The following is a 22,675-nucleotide window of genomic DNA, read 5'->3' as shown; positions in this document are numbered from 1 at the left end:
ACACTAGCTATGGCTCCCACAAAAAAAATTTTCTGGTGCTCTTTTTTTCTCCAAACTTAAATTCTAGCTCATCCCTTAAAGAATGAGTACAATCAGGAAAACAAAAGTCAAGAAGCATTAGCGATGTGGGAATAAAGTACAGCTGTTCTGCTGGTGGGTGCTTAAGTTTGTACATCCAGGATAAAATCAGTGTGGAATTTGCTAAAAATATCTAAAAATAGAACTAACTGGTGACTCACCTATATCACACTTGAGTGTAGAAAAGATAGCATGGTTATCTATTGATACTTGCTCAGTCATTTTTGTTGATTTTGTTTTCAAAAAAGGAGATGCAATCAGCTGTAACTAAATTTGCTAGAGAGTATATGGAATTTGAAAATACTATATAGTAAATGCGTTAAGTCAGGCCTATAAAGAGAAATGCTACGTGTCTGTAATCACATTTGGTCTAGCTTCAACTATTAGATTTTATGTTTAACTTGGAGTATCTGTGGAGATAAGGAACCCCAAAGTGGCACATGGCATGGAAGAAAGGATGAAGCCTTTATGGAAGGAGGGAATGACAGAACACATGCAACATAGTAGGAGGAGGAAACATTAGAGATTACAAGTTTAGGTAAGCATGAGTATAGGATTATGTCTGTTATTCCCATACGGAATGCCACATTGTAGGAATTTTATTTAAAATATTACATTTAAGTGGCATTACTCTTGGTTACAGTCCAAAACTTGATACTACAACACTTTCTGAAGAAACCACATACTCGAGTAATAGAACATGAATAAATAAAGTTATAAACAATCTTGAAATTTAATTCTTAGGGCTTGCTGTTATATAGTGGCAGAATGTTCTGTTTATGCTACTAGCAGAAAAATTAATCAAGAATATTACACATCTGTGATCCCTGACAACAAGATTAGTGACTCATTTGAAATATACTGTGTACATATATATATCATCTAGGTTTAAAGTAATATATTCCTGTTGTCTATTTTTCTGTGTTTACTTCTAGATCATAGGAACTATTTTACTGTTACCTAGAACTGATTTTAGAACGAGGACAGAATACTTTGTCTTAATAATTTCATGCCTACCTAAACATAAATACACAATATTGTTTAAAAAATAATAATTATGAATATTTTCTACCTGCATTGGGTAGTGCTATAATAAGTTCATATTTCAAACTACTGATTAATAATATGAAACAAAAAAATGTTAAATTTTAGGATAGATAGTTATAATACTTCAGAAAGTTGTCAACAAATTGCACAGGGAAGGAGAAATAGAATACATCGTTTTCTCCACCTATGGTTATTGAGATTTTGGCCAGGTATAGTAGCCTGGGTTGGCATTTGAGTTCTCTTAGTGTCTGTATAACATCTGTTCAGGCTCTTCTGGCTTACCTAGTCTCTGTTGAAAAGTCTGGTGTAATTCTGATAGGCCTGCCTTTATATGTTACTTGACCATTCTCCCTTACTGCTTATAATGTTCTATCTTTTTTTAGTGAATGTGTTTTTCTGATTATTATGTGTTGGGAGGAATTTCTTTTCTGGTCAAGTCTATTTGGAGTTCTGTAGGCTTTTTTTTATGTTCATGGGCATCTCTTTCTTTAGGTTTGAAAAGTTTTCTTCTATAATTATTTTGAAGATATTTGCTGCCCCTTTAAGTTGAAAATCTTCATTCTCATCAACTCCTATTATCTGTAGGTTTGGTCTTCTCATTGTGTCCTGTATTTCCTGGATGTTTTGAGTTAGGATCCTTTTGCATTTTGCATTTTCTTTGATTGTTGTGCTGATGTTCTCTATGGAATCTTCTACACCTGACATTCTCTCTTCCATCACTTGTATTCTGTTGCTGATGCTTGCATCTATGGTTCCAGATATCTTTCCTAGGGTTTCTATCTCCAGCGTTGCCTCACTTTGGGTTTTCTTTATTGTGTCTACTTCCATTTTTAGGTCTAGTATGGTTTTGTTCATTTCCATCACCTGTTTGGATGTGTTTTCCTGTTTTTCTTTAAGGAATTCTACCTGTTTGGTTGTGTTTTCCTGTTTTTCTTTAAGGACTTGTAACACTTTAGCAGTGTTCTCCTGTATTTCTTTAAGTGAATTATTAAAGTTCTTCTTGATGTCTTCTACCATCTTCATGAGATATGCTTTTAAATCCGGGTCTAGCTTTTCGGTTTTGTTGGGGTGCACATGACTAGGTGGAGTGGGAGTGCTGTGTTCTTGATTTCTGTTAGTACAATTCTTACATTTGCCTTTGGCCATCTGGTAATCTCTGGAGCTAGTTGTTATAGTTGTCTCTGGTTAGAGCTTGTTCCTCAGGTGATTCTGTTAGCCTCTATCAGCAGACCTGGTAGACTACATCTCTGCTCTGAGTTTCAGTTGTCAGAGGACTCTCTGCAGGCGAGCTCTCCTCTCACGGGAAAGGTGCACAGATATATGGCCTTAAGACCCCCCTCCTGGCCGAAGAAGAAGGCCCAAAACAGGACCTGTCCTGAAGCTGAGTTGCTTTGGCCTGTCCCAGAAGGTGTTAGCTTCTGTATTCTACACTCTCACACGTCCAGAATACTCTCTGTGGAGTCCTGGAACCAAGATGTCTGCAACTGATGCTCAGGCAAAGCACTCCTGCAATGGGCAGACCTCTTTCCTCTGGCTGGGAAAGTGGCCAGATGTCTGAAGCCTGTGCAGAATACTCTCGGCTGGATCCCGGAACCAAGATATCTGCTGCCGATGCTCACTCAAAGCAGTCCCGCACTGGTCAGACCCCTTTCCTCTGGCCTGGACATTTGCCAGTTGTCTGGGCCCGAAAAGTGGGCTTCCTTAGAAGCTCTGTGGCTCCCACCTCTCCCAGAAGCTTTTGGCTTCTGTATTCCGTACTCTCACCTGTGCAGAATACACCCGGTGGGGTCCTAGAACCAAGATGTCTGTTGCCAATGCTCAGGCAAAGCACTTCTGCACCCGGCAGACCCCCTTTACTCTGGTTCGGAAAGTGGCCGGATGTCTGGGGCCTTTGCAGAATACACTTGGCAGGGACCTGGACCAGTCTTGTGCTTCTTCAGAAAATTGACATAGTACTACCAGAAGATCCAGCAACACTTCTCCTGGGCAAATACTCAGAAGATGTTCCGATGTGTAATAAGGATTCATTCTCTATGATGTTCATACCAGCCTTATTTATTTATTTTGTTAATATTTTTTATTATTACGTATTTTCCTCAATTACATTTAGAATGTACATTTAGAAAGTCCCCCATACCGTACCCCCCACTTCCCTAACCACGCATTTCCATTTTTTGTCTCTGGCATTCCCCTGTACTGTGGCATATAAAGTTTGCATGTCCAACGGGCCTCTCTTTCCAGTGATGGCCTACTAGGCCATCTTTTGATACATATGCAGTCAAGAGCTCCGGGGTACTGGTTAGTTCATAATGTTATTGGACCTACAACGTTGCAGATCTCTTTAGCTCCTTGGATACTTTCTCTAGCTCTTCCATTGAGAATCCTGTGCTCCATCCAATAGCTGACTTTGAGCATCTACTTAAGTATTTGCTATGCCCCAGCCTTGTCTCACAAGAGACAGCTATATCTGGGTCTTTTCAGCAAAATCTTGCTAGTTTATGCAACGGTTTCATCGTTTGGAGGCTAATTATGGGATGGATCTCTGGACATGTCAGTCTCTAGATGGTCGATCCTTTTGTCTCAGCTCCAAACTTTGTCTCTGTAACAGTCTGGCGGTTCCTCAGAAAATTGGACATGGTACTGCTAGAGGATCCCACAATACCTCTCCTGGGCATATATCCAGAAGATGTCCCAACCAGCAAGAAGGAAACCTGCTCCACTATGTTCATAACAGCCTTATTTATAATAGCCAGAGGCTGGAAAGAACTCAGATGTCCCTCAACATTGGAATGGATACAAAAAATGTGGTACATTTACACAGTGGAGTACTACTTAGCTATTAAAAAATGAATTTATGAAATTCCTAGGCAAATGGATGGATGTGGAGGGCATCATCCTGAGTGAGGTAACACAATCACAAAAGAACTCAAATGATATTTACACACTGATAAGTGGATATTAGCCCGGAAACTTAGCATACCCGAGATATAAGATACAATTTGCAAAACACATGAAATTGAAGAATGAAGACCAAATTGTGGACACTTTGCCCCTTCTTAGAATTGGAAGCAGTCACCAGCATTATTTATAATAGCCATTTGCTCGAAAGAACTCAGATGTTGCTCAACAGAAGAATATATGATACAGAATGGATACAGAAATTCTGGTACATTTAAACAATGGAGTACTATTCAGCAGTTAAAAACAATGAACTTATGAATTTCTTAGGCAAAAGCATGTATCTGGAGGATATCATCCTGAGTATGGTAATCCAATCACAAAAGAACACATATGATATGTACTAACTTATAAGCCAATATTAGCCCCCAAACAGACTACTCAAGATACAATTTCCAAAACGCATGAAACTCGAGATGAAGGAAGACCAAAGTGTGGATACTTCATTGGTTCTTATAATGGGAACAAAATACCCATGGAAGGAGTTACAGAGACATTTTGGAGGTGAGAAAAAAGAAACGACCATCCAGAGACTGCTCCACCTGGTGATTCATCCCATAGACAACCACCAAACCCAGACAATATTGCATATGCCAGCAAAATTTTTTGACAGGACATTGGAATAGCTATCTCCTGTGAGGCTATGCCAGTTCCTGGCAAATACAGAATTGGATACTCACAGTCATCTATTGGATGGTACACAAGGCCCTTAATGTGGAATCTAGAGAAAGTACCCAAGGAGCTAAATGGTCTGCAACCTTAAAGGAGGATCAACAATATGAACTAACCAGTAACCCCCTGAACTATGTATCTAGTTGCATATGTGGCAGAGGATGGCCTAGTCAGCCATCAAAGAGAGGAGAGTCACTTGGTCTTGTGAAGATTATATACCCAAGTACAGGGGAATGCCAGGGCCAGGAAGCAGGAGTGGGTGAGTTGGCAAGCAGGGTAGGGGAAGGTATAGGAAACGTTCAGGATAGCATTTGAAATGTAAATGAAGAAAAATATCTAATAAAAAATGAGTTAAAATTATTAGCAAAACCTTATATTAGCACGTTAACAGCACATCCTAAAGATCTCAAACACAAAGAAGAAATGACACCCAAAAGATGTGGTGGCAGGAAATAGTAAAACTCAGGGTGGAAAAAAAATAGAAAGAAAAATACAAATAAATTTTTGGAACAAATATTGGTTCTTTGACAAGATCACTAAGATAAACAAACTATTATTCAAGTTAACTAAAATAAAAAAGATAATATCCAAATTAGCAAAATCAGATATTAAATGGGGGGACATAACAACAGACACCTGATAGGTCAGAATGTTTCGCAAAGTGCTTCTTCCTCCTAGAAGCACACTTGCTCAACCATATTAATTGCTGCTGTATTCATAATTATCTGCAACTGGAAACAACCTACATGTCCATAAACTGAAGAATGTATAACATATATGTTATATTTATACAATGGAACATTACTCAGCTGTTATGAAATGGATGGAAACAGAAAAAAATAAAAAAAAAAAAAAAACTAAAAACAAAAACATAACCTGAATAACGTATCCCAGTCCCAGGAAGATAAATATGCTATGTGTTGATTTATATGTTGATATTGACTGGGCTGGATAGTTTTTTGTCAACTTGTCACAAAGTAAAGTCCCCTGAGAGTAGGGAATCTCAATTGAGAAAATGTCTCCATAAGATTGGTCTGTGCAGGCAGGACTGCAGGGCAGTTTCTTAATTAATGATTGATGGGTAGGATTTCTGCCAATTGTTGATACTGCCATCCATGTGCTTGTGGTTCTGAGTTCTCTATGAGAAAGCATGAAACCATGGGGAACTAACCACTAAGCAGAATGCTGCAGACACTCTGGGCCCCATTGTCTGCGTGGAACGGATCTCTAGTCACAGGTGGGCAAAGCGTTGGATGAAATGATAGATCGATACACAGAGAAGAGGTTGTGTAGAATCTGAATGTAATGTGTCAAATTGAGCATCAAACTTTTTATACAGAAGAGAATAGGAAAGTTGGGTGACACACAAGCAAGGTACAAAGAGGTTACTGGATTCTTACAGAAAACGGAGGAATACAAACTCAGAAGTTCTCACAGGAAACACCTGGGATAAAATTCACTGTTAACAACTGGGATCAAAAAGAGCTCCACCAAATATCCACATAATCTTAGAAGCCAGGGTCAAGGGCTTCGTGCCCTTGCTATAGTTCCTATTTTAGTCTATTGTATAGACCACCTTCCCCCTAGGCCATTGTAAATACGTGTATATGGGTGGAACTCAGCTATCTATAGTTCTAAATATGTACTCTGCTTCCTCCTTAGGTCTCAAACTTCCTTCATCCTAGATGATGATAAATTCTTGTGTAGGGCAGTGACTTAGCTTTTATTCAAAGTGGTAGTATAATACCAGAGGCAATTCTGAATGCCACTGAATAGGCAACATTCTTACTGAATTCCAAGCCCATGGTCAGCTCAAGGACTTTCTAGGATATTGGAACACTGGCGAAAGCTTAGCTATATCAGAATTCAATCTTAAAAATAACTTATAATAAGATAACACTAAAAGAGAGCATGTGGATCCATACACCAGACTAACGCGGGAATAGGGGATGAGTATATGGGTTAATGAGAAGGCCAAAACTCCAGAAGGTGAGCTTCCATGAAACTCTTTGCCTCATGAGTGCTTCCAGGCCTCTCGGCCTGTCAAGCTGACTCGACTGGTGTGCGTGGCAGCAGTACCCATCCATGGTCTCTGTATTAGCTCCTGCCTCTAGGTACCTGGCCCATTTCAGTTCCTGTTCTGTCTGTCTTCAGATGATGAATAGCAATGAAGAAGTGTAAACCAAATAAGTCCTACCCTCCCCAACTTGTGCTTGGGTTATAGTTTTTGGTGACAGCAATACAAAGATTAACACATTCTACATTACATATGTAATGGCCTGTCTACAATCTGTAGATCCAGTGAAGTTAGGTATAGAGGAAGGACTTGGGTGCATACATTGATGCCCAAGGTATGGGGATATAGAATGGATTTTATTAGTGGACAAAGGTGGACAAGAAAGAGAAGATCAGGTGGCATAGGGGAGGGAGATGGGGTTGAATAATGAAATGCAGGAAGAGATATTTGAAAGAGAAGAATTTGGTGAATGATGCCCGAAAGGTGTAGGAACTGGAGAGGATGGGAGGTAGTGAAAGAACCGTGGGGAGTAAAATTTGGGAAGACTGTAAGCAGGGTCTATTAAATGAGAAGTTAATATTATTTTTAATGTTACTAGAATATTAAGCATGGCAGAGGGGCTCCCAGGAATGTACATTTTACCTCCAAAATACTGGGCTTTCATGGATTCTTGGTAAGGTGAACCACTTAAAAGCTCTTACCACTCTTAAACACTTAAAAGCTGGTACCACTCTGTTACCACTCATGCTGTTGTAGAGTTTCTCTCTACTTGCTGCCCTCAAATCACATCCCTCATAATCTATGGATTGTATGAAAATTTAAGGTGGGTTCCAGCCCCTCACTGGGCAATATCATTGCCACCCACAGTGTTAGTTAGATCTAACTTTCTCAAGGATTGCAGCTGATGCAGATTAATACTTCAACCACGATCTTGGAAAGAATTACTACGAAAAGCATGCCTTTTTTTTTTTCAAAATTCAGGCTGGTGTTCAGATGATTATTATTTCTTTGTACCTATTTCCTCCCTCTGATTCCTGATATGATATAAGAAAAACATGGTTAATGTACAGATGTGCACCCTGAGGATTCAAAGTAGAAAGGGATGATAGGTTTTTACATAAAAGTTTAGTTTTGTGATTCTTTTAAGATTTTTGAAGGATTAATTTTTGAGATAGTTAAAAACTAATCCTTTATGTATAACAGCAAATTTCAGTCTACCAGTAAGAGAAACTGGCTGAAAAAAATACCTTACTTGCTTACAAGTTGTTAATCTATAACAAGATTTTTAGTTAGAAATGTGTGTTGGTTCTTGGGGATAATATTGGATATTTATAAACATAATTTATAAATAGCTCATCATAAAAGTATAGTGAGAAGATGCTTTTCCTTATATATTCTCATAATTATTCACTAGAAGAAAATAGAAAGTAACCAGTATAAATTTTATACTAATTGAAAGATTGTGCAGAGATATATAAGCAGTGTGAGAAAAATAAAGTTGGTGCTTTGTTCTATCCACCAAATGTGAGTATATATGGAAAGTGGTTGAAGCTTTGCACTGTCCAACCAATGTCTGTGTGTGTGTGTGTGTGTGTGTGTGTGTGTGTGTGTGTGTGATTGTTTGTGCTTCTTAAAGCTTGCTTCTTCTACCATGTATGTAAATGTGTCTTGCCTGCTTTATATGCCATCTAACCAACATCCCCTCCTTGAATCATTGAACACTCTATCACAGCTACTCTTGGAAAGGCAAACAGACAGCAAACACACAGAACACTACTGGGCATAACTTGAACATGTATGAGACCACCCACCTCTTCCAGTGACACCCTTCCTCCAACAAGGAAACACCTAGTCCAACAAGGTTACTCATCCGAATACAGCCTATGGGCCGATGGGAACCAATTACATTAAAACTACCACACCTACCTAGCTACATGCATACATATATTCATGCATAAGAGATAAACAGAGAAAGAGGGTGAGAGAAATAGAAAGAGAAAGAGTGATTGGTAGATGATAGAGAAATAGTTGCATACATATCTATATAAATACATTCAATCATTACTTCATACATACATACATACATACATACATACATACATACATACATACATACATACATACATACATATATAGATGATGGATAGACAGATAATGATATGTGATATTAATCTAAACACTAAAGACATGGTGCCCTTTAACTCACACACACACACCCTGAGCATTGTTTACAATCCTCAATTAAGACATAAAGGTTGGACATTCGAACTACAAAGACATATAAAAACAAATCCACAAAACTCACAATGTTCATTTGGTGTGCATAGATTTGATTAATATCTAGGATTTTCTTTTTTGTGTATATTATGAGAGATTACACCTTAAAATCTTTCTCAAACTTGTCCATTATTTTAGTTACTACCGTGTACAACCTGATACTTATAATCCACTAGATAGTAACGTTACAGAAGGTATTTATTGTGCTGAAGATATTCAGTCATACCCCTCAGCTCCAAAATATATCTTTTAAAGACACATAGTAAGGAACGATCTTCCAAATGACCTGAAATGAAACTGTCACCTGGTGGAAAATAACACAGCACAGGAAGAAGTTTACACATAAAATTTATATTCATGTGAATATTGGTCAAAATGATTCCAATTGTAAAGTTGAATTACATAGTGGTATGTCTTTGAAACAATAGGAAAAAATGATGTGCATACATTGTGTTTTCCAAAAAGAGTAGGAAATGTAAAACATTTAAGCAGTGGCATGTTGGTTTCTAATGCCAGGAGATGACTAACATAGCAACAGACTAATAATGTATCCTCTTCAAAAGTTAAAAGAAAACAGCAACAACAAGAAGAGAACAACAATCACAAGGAACCATGTCATCCGTGGCATCTTTAGGAGGATGTGCAGCACTCTGAACATGGTTCCAAGGACTTTAGTAGATGTCTATTGCGTTGTCAGCCTGACAGGTTTGTGTTCAACCATCCATGTCTGTATACTAAGGTTGGGAACAATCCATCGGGGATGAGTGACCTAAAGATGATGAGTTCTACTCCCCACTCTCCTTGCTGCTCTGGAGACTTCCAACCTGAGGGGAGGAATGTTATATTGATGAGTATGAGAATGCTCAAATCCTTTTTGTCTACATTGTGTAAATGTGGCATCTCTTTAAGTGAAGTGTAAGACCTGCTTGGCCAGAAGGTACAACCAGAAGCCTGTTGAATAAAGATGCTACTATAGAGACCCCATGTAATGAGAAAGGTCTTTCTGAAGTACCCTTGGACAGAGGTGGAATTTAAGATCCAATTATTCAAAAATGGCATGTAGGCACTACTGTAGGCCTTATTGTCATACCGAGAACATCCCCAACACTAATCAGAGATGTATGGCTAGTGGTCAGAGGTGATTGGGTAATGGACATTGGGAAGAAATGAGACCCTATGAGCCATGAAAAATAGATAGGACCCCAATGGTCAGAGGGGAAATACACGAGGGCATCTTTGTGAGAATTTGGAAATCTAAAACCCCTTTGTACAGGTAAACTAGTATGTTGGTTGGGTAGAGTTTAAATTTGCATGTTCTTTCCTTGACATGAGCTCAAAGACTCAGCCTACCTCATGCAGTGGAGCCCATTCCAGGTACTACCTTACAGCTAGCAACTCCTCATCAGAGACTAGAGCATCTGTCCACTGTAGTAAATGTGGTGCCGGATCAGGAAGCAGTCTGAGCACTCACCAAAAACCTGGCTGACAATTCCACACTAGTTCTTCTTCTCAGGCATATGTTCTTCTCCTGGGTCTAGGTATGAATCGTGAGGAATACATCATTTTAGTTTCTGCATTGAGGAAATGAGCTTTTGTTCTGGGCTGTACTTCTTAATGTTCGGCTCAGGTAATTTAAGCTTGGGTGGTCTGGAGGTCCATTTGGGAGTTAAAATTAGAGGAGGGGGTGACTAAGTGTCTCCATCAGAGGAGAACATTGCAAGGTCATTATTGGTCAGAAAGGCATATTTGATGACCACTTGGGGAAAATGAGATCTGAGGCCCCTGGTAACTCAGAGTCAGTAGATTGAAATCTTTTTGGTCAAAGCAGAAGGATCTGAGGCCCAATTAAATAGACTTAGTAAGTTTACTCCCACAGGGGCATATTTAGAATGTCTGAGAACCCTTTGGATATTGGTGGACGGTAGCTCTCTATTAGAACAGGGAGGGCTGGTATATCTTTTGGTGAAAAGTGGAATATTTCAGGTATAGTCTAAAAACAAATTCAGTAAAAAGACAGTAATTGGGATACTTTGGGCAAGGAGAGACATATGCAGTATCCCTATGTGCAGGAGAAGAATTGTTTCTGCCCGTCTCAGGATTGGTGATAGATCTAAGATTCTCTAAAATAGGAGGATGGTGATAGGAGCTTCATAGGATTGTATAAAATAATTTTGTCCTGTTATTCCTATGTCTGAAGCACTATTGATCAGAAATTGAACACTGATTGCTACCTTGAGAATTCTAGGACATTCCAGGTACTTACTCCTTCATCAGCTCCAAACATGAAATCACAATCAAGAATACACATCATCTGAATGTCAGTGGTAGGCATGACAACAATCTTAGAAGTCTTTTAAGAGGGTGTAATGTAGTATTTTCTGGTTTAGTGTCTTCCTTAAATATATGTCCATCCACACATTCCTCTGCATGGAGGCCAGGATGTCTCTGTCTAAGGTAACAAAACAAAGATAGTAAACTGATTTACCCTTACCTTGATACTCTTCTGTTTGGGATTTCAGTCCAGAGTGTTCAGAAATCTCTTAGGTCAGAACAGTGCTTCCCAGACCACGGAAATTAGAAGTTATACGTAGGACATACACTGGGAAGATGGAGAATCTGGGGGATTTCCTCAAACACACTGTGCTCCACAGAGGTTGGAGCACTCTCTGTTGTGAATGTCTAAATATTCCTAAAGTAAGATAGGGGAGGAGCTTGGGCAGTTTTGCACAGAAGTAGGATGGTTGTGCCCTTCATCAAAGAGGTAATGTGGCAAACTTCATGAGAATAAGGAAGTTGAAGCATTCTGGTCATAAGCAGCATTTCTGTGACACTTTGCAAGTGTGAAATTCTAAACCTACTTGTAAGAAGTGTAAAATCTCTGGCTATTTTCAATAAATAAGAAATACCATTTCACATTGGTGAAAATGCAAATACCTTCTGGAGAAGAGGGAGTCTCAGTATTGCTTGATCTGCTTACAAATCTTTTTTGTAGAATTTAGGATATCCACATATTTTATGTAGTGTGTGGAAAGCAGGCAGCAATTGTTTCAGTATTCCAACAGGTTGGATGGTTATCTTTGGTCTATGAAACTTTTAGTCAGATGACATAAGAGCAAGGCCACTTTTCTTGAATGAAGGAATGTCTCCGAATATTTGTAACAGGAAGAAGTTTGGAAGTAATCTTAGACAGTTGTAATATAGCAGGCACACATAGTCAATAAGACAAGATCTATTTACACTTTACAAGAGAGGGTAGGTATGTGTCCACCACTGAAAAAAAAGGAAATATTTCAGTCCAATATGGGCATTCGAGAAGGCTTTGTTGCCCAATAGACACAGGGAGAAGAGGAAATATTTATGACTAGATGTGGTGTGTCTGAGGCTCCCATAGGGAGAGGGAGAGGCACTGAAGCCCTGGTATGACTGGATGACATTTATAGACCTCTTCGACAGAGGATGTGAATTTGAGAACCACTGGAACAAAAAGAGTCATTCTGGTGCCCCTTTCAAATGAGGAGTTCGATGTGAGACACAGTTAAATGGAAATTTTTGCCCTCCATCAGATAGAGAATAGTTTGGAATTCTTTCTGATCAGAGAGGGTAATTATTGAAGACCTTTTGGACTGGAAGTGAAGTTTGGGGCCTGGGGCAGGTAGAGATGATCTCAGGCCTGTCAGGCTTACAAGACAGATATTGGACCCTCATGTATACAGAGGGTACATTTGATATATAATGGACACAAATTAGTGGTCTAAGTATTGATGTAGAAGATTAAAGCAGAATTAGAGTCTGCTTAATGTCCCCAACCTCTTTAGGGTTAAGGAAGTGACCTAGCCTACCTTAAGCAGGAGAGGTAGGACTGCTTCACAACTTAGAAGATTCCCATCTTCACATACACCTTGGTAAGCCTGGCAGCAATACAAGTATTATGCACCAGGCATGACTGTAAGTCTCTAAGCACTCTTGAAGCTTATCATCAGTTATATGGGTGTTTTCATGAAGGATGGTACGAAGGATAGATGACCTAAGTTTCAGGCTCTGTTAATGCAGGGCAGAATTAAGTGAAGTATAATTTCCTAGAGACCATCGTTGGAGGGAAATGATCTAAAGCTCATGATTGGAGTGTTATATTTGAGGCTCATATGTATGTAAGGATGCTCTTAGGATACCTGGATTTTGGTACCCTTGGGAAAAATGAAAATTCTGAGATTCCAATAGTAAACTCCAGTCATAATTATAACTGACCTTGGGCAGAAATGGAAGGTTTTGGGTATTGTTGGTAACAGCAGTAGGTCATGAAGGCCACCTATCCCAAGTGAAATTCTGATGACCCTTCATCCAAAGGTGATGGTATGAGATACCTTGAAAACAGGTTGAGTAGCATGTGTTCATACCTACAACTTTTATGACCTTCCGGACCCATTTTGCTTAAAAAGAAAGAACCTGGGGCTGGAGAGATGATTCAGTGGTTAAGAACACTGACGGCTCTCCCAGGGCTCCTGAGTTCACAAACATCTGTAATGGTATCCAGTGCCGTCTTCTAATGTGCAGGCACACATGCATAGAGAACACTGTATATATAATAAATAACTAAATACTTAAAAAAGAAAGGAACAAAGGAATGAAGGAAGGATGGAAGGAAGGAAGGAAAGAAGGAAAGAAGAGAAAGAAATTTAGGAGGGAAGAAAGAAGGAAGGAAGAAAGAAAGAATGAAAGAAAGAAAGAAAGAAAGAAAGAAAGAGAGAAAGAAAGAAAGAAAGAGAAAGAAAGGAGAGGAAGAGAATGAAGGAGGGAGAGAGAGAGAAAGAGAGAGAGATAGAAAGAAAGAGACAGAAAGCAAGAGAGAGAGAAAAAAAGAAAGAAAGAAGGAAGGAAAGAGAAAGAAAGAAAGAAAGAAAGAAAGAAAGAAAGAAAGAAAGAAAGAAAGAAAGAAAGAAAGAAAGAAAGAAAGGAAGGAAGGAAGGAAAGAGGGAGGGAAGAAAGTAAGAAAGAAAGAAAGTAAGAAAGAGAGAGAGAACGAAAGAAAAAGAAAGGAAGGAAGGAAGGGAGAAAGAGAGAGAGAGAGAGAGAGAGAGAGAGAGAGAGAGAGAGAGAGAGAGAGAGAGAGAGAGAGAGAGAGAGAGAGAGAAAGTAAGTTAGTTAGTTTCAGGCCATGATTAACCAAGTAGCAGGGTCAAGTCACCACATTGTGCAAAAGGGAAAAATCTAGTTTATATTGGGTAGAGGGAGAACAGAATGGTAGTGCATAGTTTGCTTCCATCTAGTCTCCCCACCTTCCATTATCCATATATTGTATATACTGTTAGGAAGAATACAAGGAACAATCAGCACACTCTTCCAACAGGGAGAGTGGCTGTCTGACCTGAGGTTGTATTTGTCTGTACCTATCTATAAGTGAGAGACAGGAACACACCATTTCTGACACCTAACTCTAGGCAGATCACATGCATATTAGTTTTCTTTCTATGTTCTGCCCTCTGCCCTACACTCAGAAACATGTGAGAGCCCACTGTGAAGTTGCAATTGTGTTTGCCTTGCAATCTTTCTAATAGAGAGTGGCACTGAGGTAATATGAGTTTAAGTCAAGTTTAAGGTGCCCTTGGAAAGAATACTCTTGGGCATCCCAAGAGGCTATATCTGAAACTCCTATGACTACAGGTATAATAAATGAAACCCTCTTGGCCATAGGATCCAAACCTGAGGTCTCTGTCATCATTGCTCCATGACACATACACCGTTGGCAAGCAATTAGATGTCTATGTTCCTTGAGGTTGATGGAGGTAATTATAGCCCCCTTTTGTACTACAATGAACTGCATGTGAGTGGACATCATTCTACCTTTTTCAGTGGGAATGGCATAAAGCTTACTTAGTCTGGGGCATCTTTTTTTAATTAGATATTTTCTTTAATTACATTTCAAATATTATCTACTTTCCTAGATTGCCTTCTGAAAATCTCCTATGCCTTCTCCCTCCCCCCGCTCCCCAACCTACCTACTCCTGCTTCCTGGCCCTGGCATTTGCCTATAATGGGGAATAGAGCCTTCACAGGACCAAGGCCCTCTCTTCCCATTGATGACCTCCTAGGCCATCCTATGCTACACTTGTGGTTAGAGCCACAAGTTCCACCATGTGTTTTCTTTGATTGGTGGCATAGTTCCAAGGAGCTCTAGGGGAGGGGTACTAGTTAGTTCATATTGATGTTCCTTCTATGGGGCTTCAGTCCCTTTCATGTCCCTGGGTATTTCTCTGGCTCCTTCATTGAGGACCTTATGCTCTGTCCAATGGATGACTGTGAGCATCCACTTTTGTATTTGGCAGGCAGTGGTTTGGGACATCTTTTGTCACAAGAGATATGACTGAGTCCCACTTTCAACGAAACTGAAAGTTTGAGGGTATTTCTACTAAATGAGTACTTTAGACAATCTTGGGCAAACAGAGAAGGTCTGCAGGAGGCTTAGTCATAGGAGGAATGTCTGACATTCTCTTCAGTGAAAAACAAAACAAAACAAAGAACTGAGGTAACTTGGGAAGAGAGGAAGTACTGGGCACTTAGGAGTAAGAAAAATAATGAGACCTGGTTGGTACAATGGTATGCATTAGAAAAACCTTGGAGAGGGGGTAAGTGCCATGCAACATCCTGTTATGTATGAATGTCCCTTTTAACTTGATTAGTAAAGGAAGTCCCTCCACTGCTCTTCAGCTTCCAAATCTTCCTTAGTTGGTAAAAGTTTCACATCCTGTGTTTAGTCTGAGGGAGTTCAGAGAACATTCCAAGCCTTTTCAAACAGCCTGGATGTCTGTCCCTGGCTAGGTTGCCGCCTTCAGTTTGTCTTAATATGTACATATACAGGCAACAACAATTCAATTGGATTGCAAAGCATAACATAGGATCCATTCAATAATTCTCTCTCTCTATATATATGAATGACCTGGGACCACAAACCAGAGAAAAACAATATATTTCCCCTGTCATCCTTATAAAAGGGAAAGGCTTGAATCTTACTTAATTAGAGAATATACATTTGATATAGTTCAAAGTCATAAGTGAATGCTTGAGGATACAAGGCATCATGCACTACTATTCAAAAGAGCATATCTAATAGCATTTTAGGAATAAAGACCTTCCTTTGGTCAAACACAGTGGATAATGCCCCCTTCCCTTGCAGAAATGGACAAGATCCAAGGCCATATTTTGGGGGAAGGAAAAGACTGAACCTCACTCAGCCTCACCCAGGTTAGTTCTCTTGGATACTTCAAAAAACAAGGAGTGTGAGAGGAATCCTGGGAACATAGGAGTTATGAGAACCTCTTCTCAGAATGGTAAGTTCCAAGACCACCTTCAACAGAGAAAAAATCGTGAATGTCTTAGTTCCTAAAGTAGAGGTCCCCAGTCATATTTTGCAGGTCAGAAATATCCAGTTCACCCATGGTCAACAGGGTAAGTTTCTAGGCTTCACTGGGTACTGGAGGAATGTTCAGACTCTGCCTCACTAGCTTCCAAGTATTTCCCCCATATGCATACCCTGTGTAACATCTTTGAGAGTCCAGTCAGTGGTCACAACAATCTCCCAGCATAAGTAGTTATGCAAGCATTGATGTTTCCTCGAGGCTGTGTTCAGCTGCACACATCTGTGAATAAGAGATAGGAATGGTGCATTTTGATGACCATTTTTGAAGCACAGGATACGAGAGCCAATTTCAGATTTCTATTTTCTGTCCTATGATCTAAAAGGATAGAAAATGTGAGGTGTCATTGGTCGTGTATGTATTGTATGGATATGTTTAAAGCAAACTTAGTTAATAGGGGTATTTGCGAGGCACAGCCAGAAGAGAATCTCTGGTGGTTCAATAATTGCACAGATGGACCTGAAGTGTCCTAGTACAGAGAGTAGATGTATGAAACGCCCCTTTGACACAGGAGCTAGTTCTGAGAGCCCTTTCAATAGTCTTTGATTTCCCAGGACCCCCTTTGTAGAAACTGAAGTTCTAAAATCCACTTGGTGAATTGAAGTAGACAATAGGCCCAGATTCCTACTGGGAAGACAGGGAATGTTAGATTCTCTTTTATGTAGAATGAGTGGTATAAGTCTCTTATGGTCTGACATCCCTTTAAGGAAAAATGATTCAAAGCTACTTGGTAGGATTAGGAATATTCCTTATAAGGCATAATACATGTTTTAGGCGACATTTGACCAATAGAGTCTAAGGCAATGTTAGCCCTAGGAGAGTTCTGACATTCTATTCAGTGTAGTGAGAAAAAAATGAGTTACCATGGGGAAATGTGGGCCCCATGTAAAAGAGGAAATCTCGAAGGCCCTACTGAAAGAGGAGGGCAGACTCCTCTTGAGGCAGAATGTGAAACTGCCATATACACCTCTGTCAAAAGTAATGGTCTCTGGTACATTATAGAGTGGAGAATGTTTCCAGGCATGATCATAAGTTTCCAATTTTTATTCAGAGTTTGTATTTTCATAGTTTGTGTTCATTCAGAAGAGACATGGCAGCAACATATTTTTTTTTCTTCCAAAGGCTTTCAATGACTGTTGCTGGCTAGTATACTTCTTCAACTTTGTTCATCTATCCAGGTCTAGGCAGAATTAATGAAGTTATTACATTTCTATTGACTTGCCTAAAGGCAGATGGCACAGGTACTTTGCTCTGATTTGTAACTTGGACTATGGGACCTCAAACCAGACTGGACTAGGGTACATTGTTTACAGAAGGAGTCACTTTTGGAAATATGGCTGACCAGCTAGGTATAAAACTACTTTGAAGTATACATTCACATATATACTTCATATATTTGAATGACATTTTTGAGAAAGAGAACGTGTTGGGTGGATAAGGAAGAGAAGGAAGGTCACAGAATCCCTCAGACAAAAGTTTACCTTGGGAATTGGAAGATGTCAAAAATAACTTATCAAGTGCAAATGTCCTCATAGTCCAGAATACCCATGTGTTCTGAGACTTTGAGTTTTGCTTGCCAACAATCAGAGCAGTTTTCTTTCAAATTGTTTGGTAAACTCTAGCTCTATGTTCTCCATAAGCTGTACAGCAGCATCCCAGGCATAGGCACCAAAATGGAATTGATCCATTTCAAGTGACAGGCTTAAAATTAAAAATTAGATTAGGGTTCATATAATTACTGTCATGTCCCAGGACATCATTTCAGAGTGTTTGGCATCCCTTCTTTTATTTGAGCATGCCTGGCCATCCAGGTCTGAAGGGAAACTTTAGGACCTCCTAGAGGAATAGACCTCATGGTTCTATGGATAAAAGTGGATTTTCTGAGGTAAGCATAGTCAAGAGAAGTTGATTTAAAGTTTCCTTGAGGAAAAAAATAAAAAAGAACATTGGCTTGAGTTTTTCATGTCAGTGGCTTTTCTGTAGGCTCCATAAGCAGCAGAATTTGTATTAATTCCCGGTCAAATTTAAGGGTGAGTCTATATTTCCCTAATTCAAAGATAAAATCAAAGATTCTTCCTTGACAGAGTATCTATGTCAAAGATTCTTCATTGAAACCTTTTTGAATCTAGAGTTTACCTTGAACTGAAGGAAAAGTCTCAGAAACATTAGGAAAAACATCTAAGGTTCAGTCCATAATATCAGCAAGCTCTGTGGGATTCCTCAACCTAAATGTATGTCCAAGCCTGCTTTGGACAAACTGGTATGATCTGAGGCTCCCTTTGCTTCAGTGGGAATATGTGATGCCTCCTTAAGTAAAGGTAGAAGGAGTGAGTAGCCCTGGGGAGAAAGGAGTTGCTGATATCCTTGTAACAGGAGAGATGATCAGAGTATAAAATTCCCCATAATATTTTGAGCAAAAATTAAATTGCTTACCTTAGCTCATGAGGTCCTAGCATTGCCACAACTTCTGACAGTTCTTCACAGCCTGTGGTATCCATATCCTTAGCTGAATTAGCAAGGCACCAAATATAGATACCATGATTCATGAAAAGCTTCGGATTGTATCCTCAGCATGATTGCCTCCTAAGAATTATGTTCAACCAACCAGAACTGAGTTATAATGATGATTTCACACAATGTCATGTGACTATACTCAAGAAAGTGGCATAAGGTTCCAGGATTGGCCTCCTCCTCTTGATTTCTGTGAACTTTGAGCAGAGGGAGCAATTCTCCTTGGTCAGAGGTAAAATATCCCATGGGTTCCTGAACGGAAGGGATTTTTATGATTGCCCATTGCATCAAAGGTGTACATTTTATGACCTTGATCATCACAGGAAGGAAAATACTATAGGTTTGGAAAGTAGAAAGTCCCTCAACCCTGTTGGACAGTAGGGGAGTTGCCCTGTTCACCTTCTGTAGAGGAGTTTGTTCCAGGCACTCCAGGCCTCCACATCTTCAGAGAACTCTAAAAAATTCTTATCTCTTAGGACTCCATGAAGATTTGACAGCAATCTGAGGTTTCTTCTGACAAGTTGGCTCAAAGTCCCTGGATTTGTTGTCTATTAAACTTACAACAAAGCACACAGGTGTGGGTGTAGTGTACAGTTACCTTTCTGATGACCAGCTTAAAGAGAGCCTTGAATCCAGGCTGAGGTTTTTATACATTGGCCATGGGACTTGACTCTGGAGTTCTGTGAGGTTTGTTTTGTTTGTTTGTTTGTTTTTGGTGGTCAAAAGTGTATTCCCTAAACAATAAGGTCTGAGGGAGAAGCTCTTAGTTGAGTGGTAGACCTGATTCCACCATGAACAAAGACTGAAACTCTTGTGTATTCTTGGTACCAAGGATTCAGCCTGAAGCACACTAGAGCTGAGCCTGAATATTTGAGATAAACTTCTCACTCACAAGGTCAGTTCTATACCTTGCTTCATCAGAGAGGCATGTCTCAGACCCTTCCAGTGCAGAAGGAGGAAGAATAAAGAGTTTTACTCAAGGTCAGCTGACCCCTTTGGCACACACATAATGTCAGGGGATACTATGATTAGAGGAAGCAAGGTTTAGGTGCTCTTCAAAAGATAAACCAACTGGGTGTCAGCCCCCTTGAAGTTATGGGATACTTTACATCTGAGGGGGCCTGACGTGATGGAGTTGATATTTATGCTGGAGGTATAAATTATCCTGGGTCTAGAAGGGTACATCTGAGTCCCCATTGTAACTTCATTAATGCTATTGCATGCTGATAGTAAAAGAGCCAACTTTGTGGCTTTCTTAAAATGTTGTTGGGGTCTGTTGATAAGTCCTTTGCTTATCATGTCATATGTATCAGGGCATCTTCAGTTATTGAGGACCTATGTGACACCTTTGTTCTGAAGTGGTAATTCTGAGGGAAATTAACGAAATTCTGAGGTTTCTGGTTCTCATATGATAATGCTGCCTTCAATACTGGGGAGTTTCTAACATATTTGATTTCGGGGGTTACATCTGAATCCCCCTTGAGTTATTGGTGTAAGTTGTGAGTCACATAGGTTCTATTTCATGTATGTGGGTATACTGTCATTGTCTTCAGACACACCAAAAGGTGGCATCAGGTCCCATGACAGATGGTTGTGGTACAACAAGTGATTGCTGAGAATTGAACTCAGGACCTGTGGAAGAGAAGTCAGTGCTTTTAACTGCTGAGCCATCTCTCCAGCCCCAGCACATTGGTTCTAGAAAGGTAAGATGAAGGTCACTTAGGCTATTGGGGATGATCTGAGGATCCCTGGTTCAGAATGGGCATATCAGAAGTTCCCTTGGTCCATACAGTAGTTTAGAAGATCTGTGGTTCTTAAGCTGTATGTCTGAACCTTACCAGAGAAGAATGCCTGGAGTGTTTTTGAATTCCTAATTTAGACAAAGTGTACCTGATGACTCCTTGAGCCACTGAGAGTGATTTAAGCTCCACTTCAAGCATGGGGGGACAGTGTGAGTCTTCTTGGTGCTGAAGGGATAATTCTGAGGTTTGTGTGTCAGAAACAGGACTTGGAGGACCCATTGACAGAGTGATAATGTTGATGTATCCACAAACAATCTATAAAGGATGCCATCCTTTAGAGGCAGAAAGGTTCACACCATGTTGGGGAAAGTAGAAATGCCAAAGACTATTGTATCTGTACAAGATCAAGGGTCGATGTGGAGAGGAGAGAAGGCCTGAATATTTCATGATTGAGACTTCCTGGGAAGCTAGAACACACAAATCATGCAGGCCATGCAACTGCTTAATCAATCTCCAGTGTGCTAGGAGACATTTCCCAGCTAGTTCTCCTGATAAATCTGCTGCCTACTTCTAAAAATGGCAAGGCTTTCTCATTTTTGCTGGTCAGCTTAATGTCTATGTCCTGGGTTCATTAACGTGCTGGCTACTCTTAAGCTCTGAGACTTCAGGAACCCGGGTCCTGATCCTTGGACAGGGGTAATTAGGTCAGAGGATCAGAATAAGAAGCACTTGGTGCACTTTAGATCAAGGGAGTGGATTTTTCATGGACTAGATCAGATCTAGTAGGTAGGTCTAGGTCCTCAATGTTCAGGAGAATCACATAATAATCTCCATGAGGTGAAAATTATATAGCACATTCTTCTGGATACAATTGTGAGCTAATCTTAATCAGAAAGGGAATTCTTGTCCTGCTTTTAGTCACAGGGGCATAGATGAGGCTTCAATATGCATCTGAGGCAGCTAGGAGTGGAAATTGTAAGTTTGATATACAGTTGATGAAAAGAAAAAGTTCTAAATTCATGTTGTTCATAAGGGGCATAGAAAGGGAAAATATGAGGGCAGCTTCTGTATCAAAAAAGAACTGAAAATGCCAGAGTAAGAGAGAGTAGGGCCCAGGCCACCCTCTTGAAATGGACTGCCTTACAGGTTCCGTTTGGCAGGCTGGGGAGCTCTGGTGTGTCCCTGGGCAGAAGGAGGAAGTCAGAAGCAAGGAGTAAGTCGTAAGCCTCCTAGAGCATTTTCGATATCTCTTTTGTCATAAAAAGCACCGGTGAGGCCCAGTTTCTTAGATGGAGCATTTGAGGGGCCACCTATTTCAGCCTGAAGCATTCTGAGCCTTTCTGAAACAGGGATCACAAAGCCAGTGTCCCTTTGGTGAGAACTGGAAAGTCTGAGTCCACATTGGTCTGATTGAGAAGGTCCGACACCTCCTTTAGGGAAGAGGAAAGAACTACAACTCCCCTTTTGCAGTGTGATCCTGTTGAGATTGATTTTCAAATGATGTGTATATTTGTGGCCTCCTAGGTCACAAAGGGGGAACCCAAATTCATATTGTAATGATGGGTCTCTCCAAGAACAGGAGAGAGCAGGTACCACATCCTCTGCTTGAGATATTGTATGTTTGTCATATCTTCGCATAACAGGGAATGTTCCAAAAGGGAATGTGGTACTCCCTTTTGGAGGTATGAATGCCCATAGGATAGGCACAAAAGCTATGGGCTCCCGTTTGGCAATTCTGGAAGTTTTCTCTCCCTCTTGGACATTAGGAATATGTTTTGAGTCCTCCTTAGTAGAAAAAGAAAGGCTGATATCCTCTTGGGGTGATGATGAGTGTTGCACACCTCTATGGGGACTGTCTCCATCTGGAGATGAATAAATGCATTCTTGATCTGTAGGGGAAGCTTGCAGGGCTCCTTGGGTAACAGAGGCTTTCCTCTGTTTTCTCTTGGTAGAAGTAGCGTGTC

The sequence above is a fragment of the Mus musculus genome, chromosome Y (assembly GCF_000001635.26).
Source record: "Mus musculus strain C57BL/6J chromosome Y, GRCm38.p6 C57BL/6J".
NCBI lineage: Eukaryota > Metazoa > Chordata > Mammalia > Rodentia > Muridae > Mus > Mus musculus.
The sequence above is the reverse complement of the archived record's forward strand: the minus strand, read 5'-3'. Positions refer to the sequence as shown.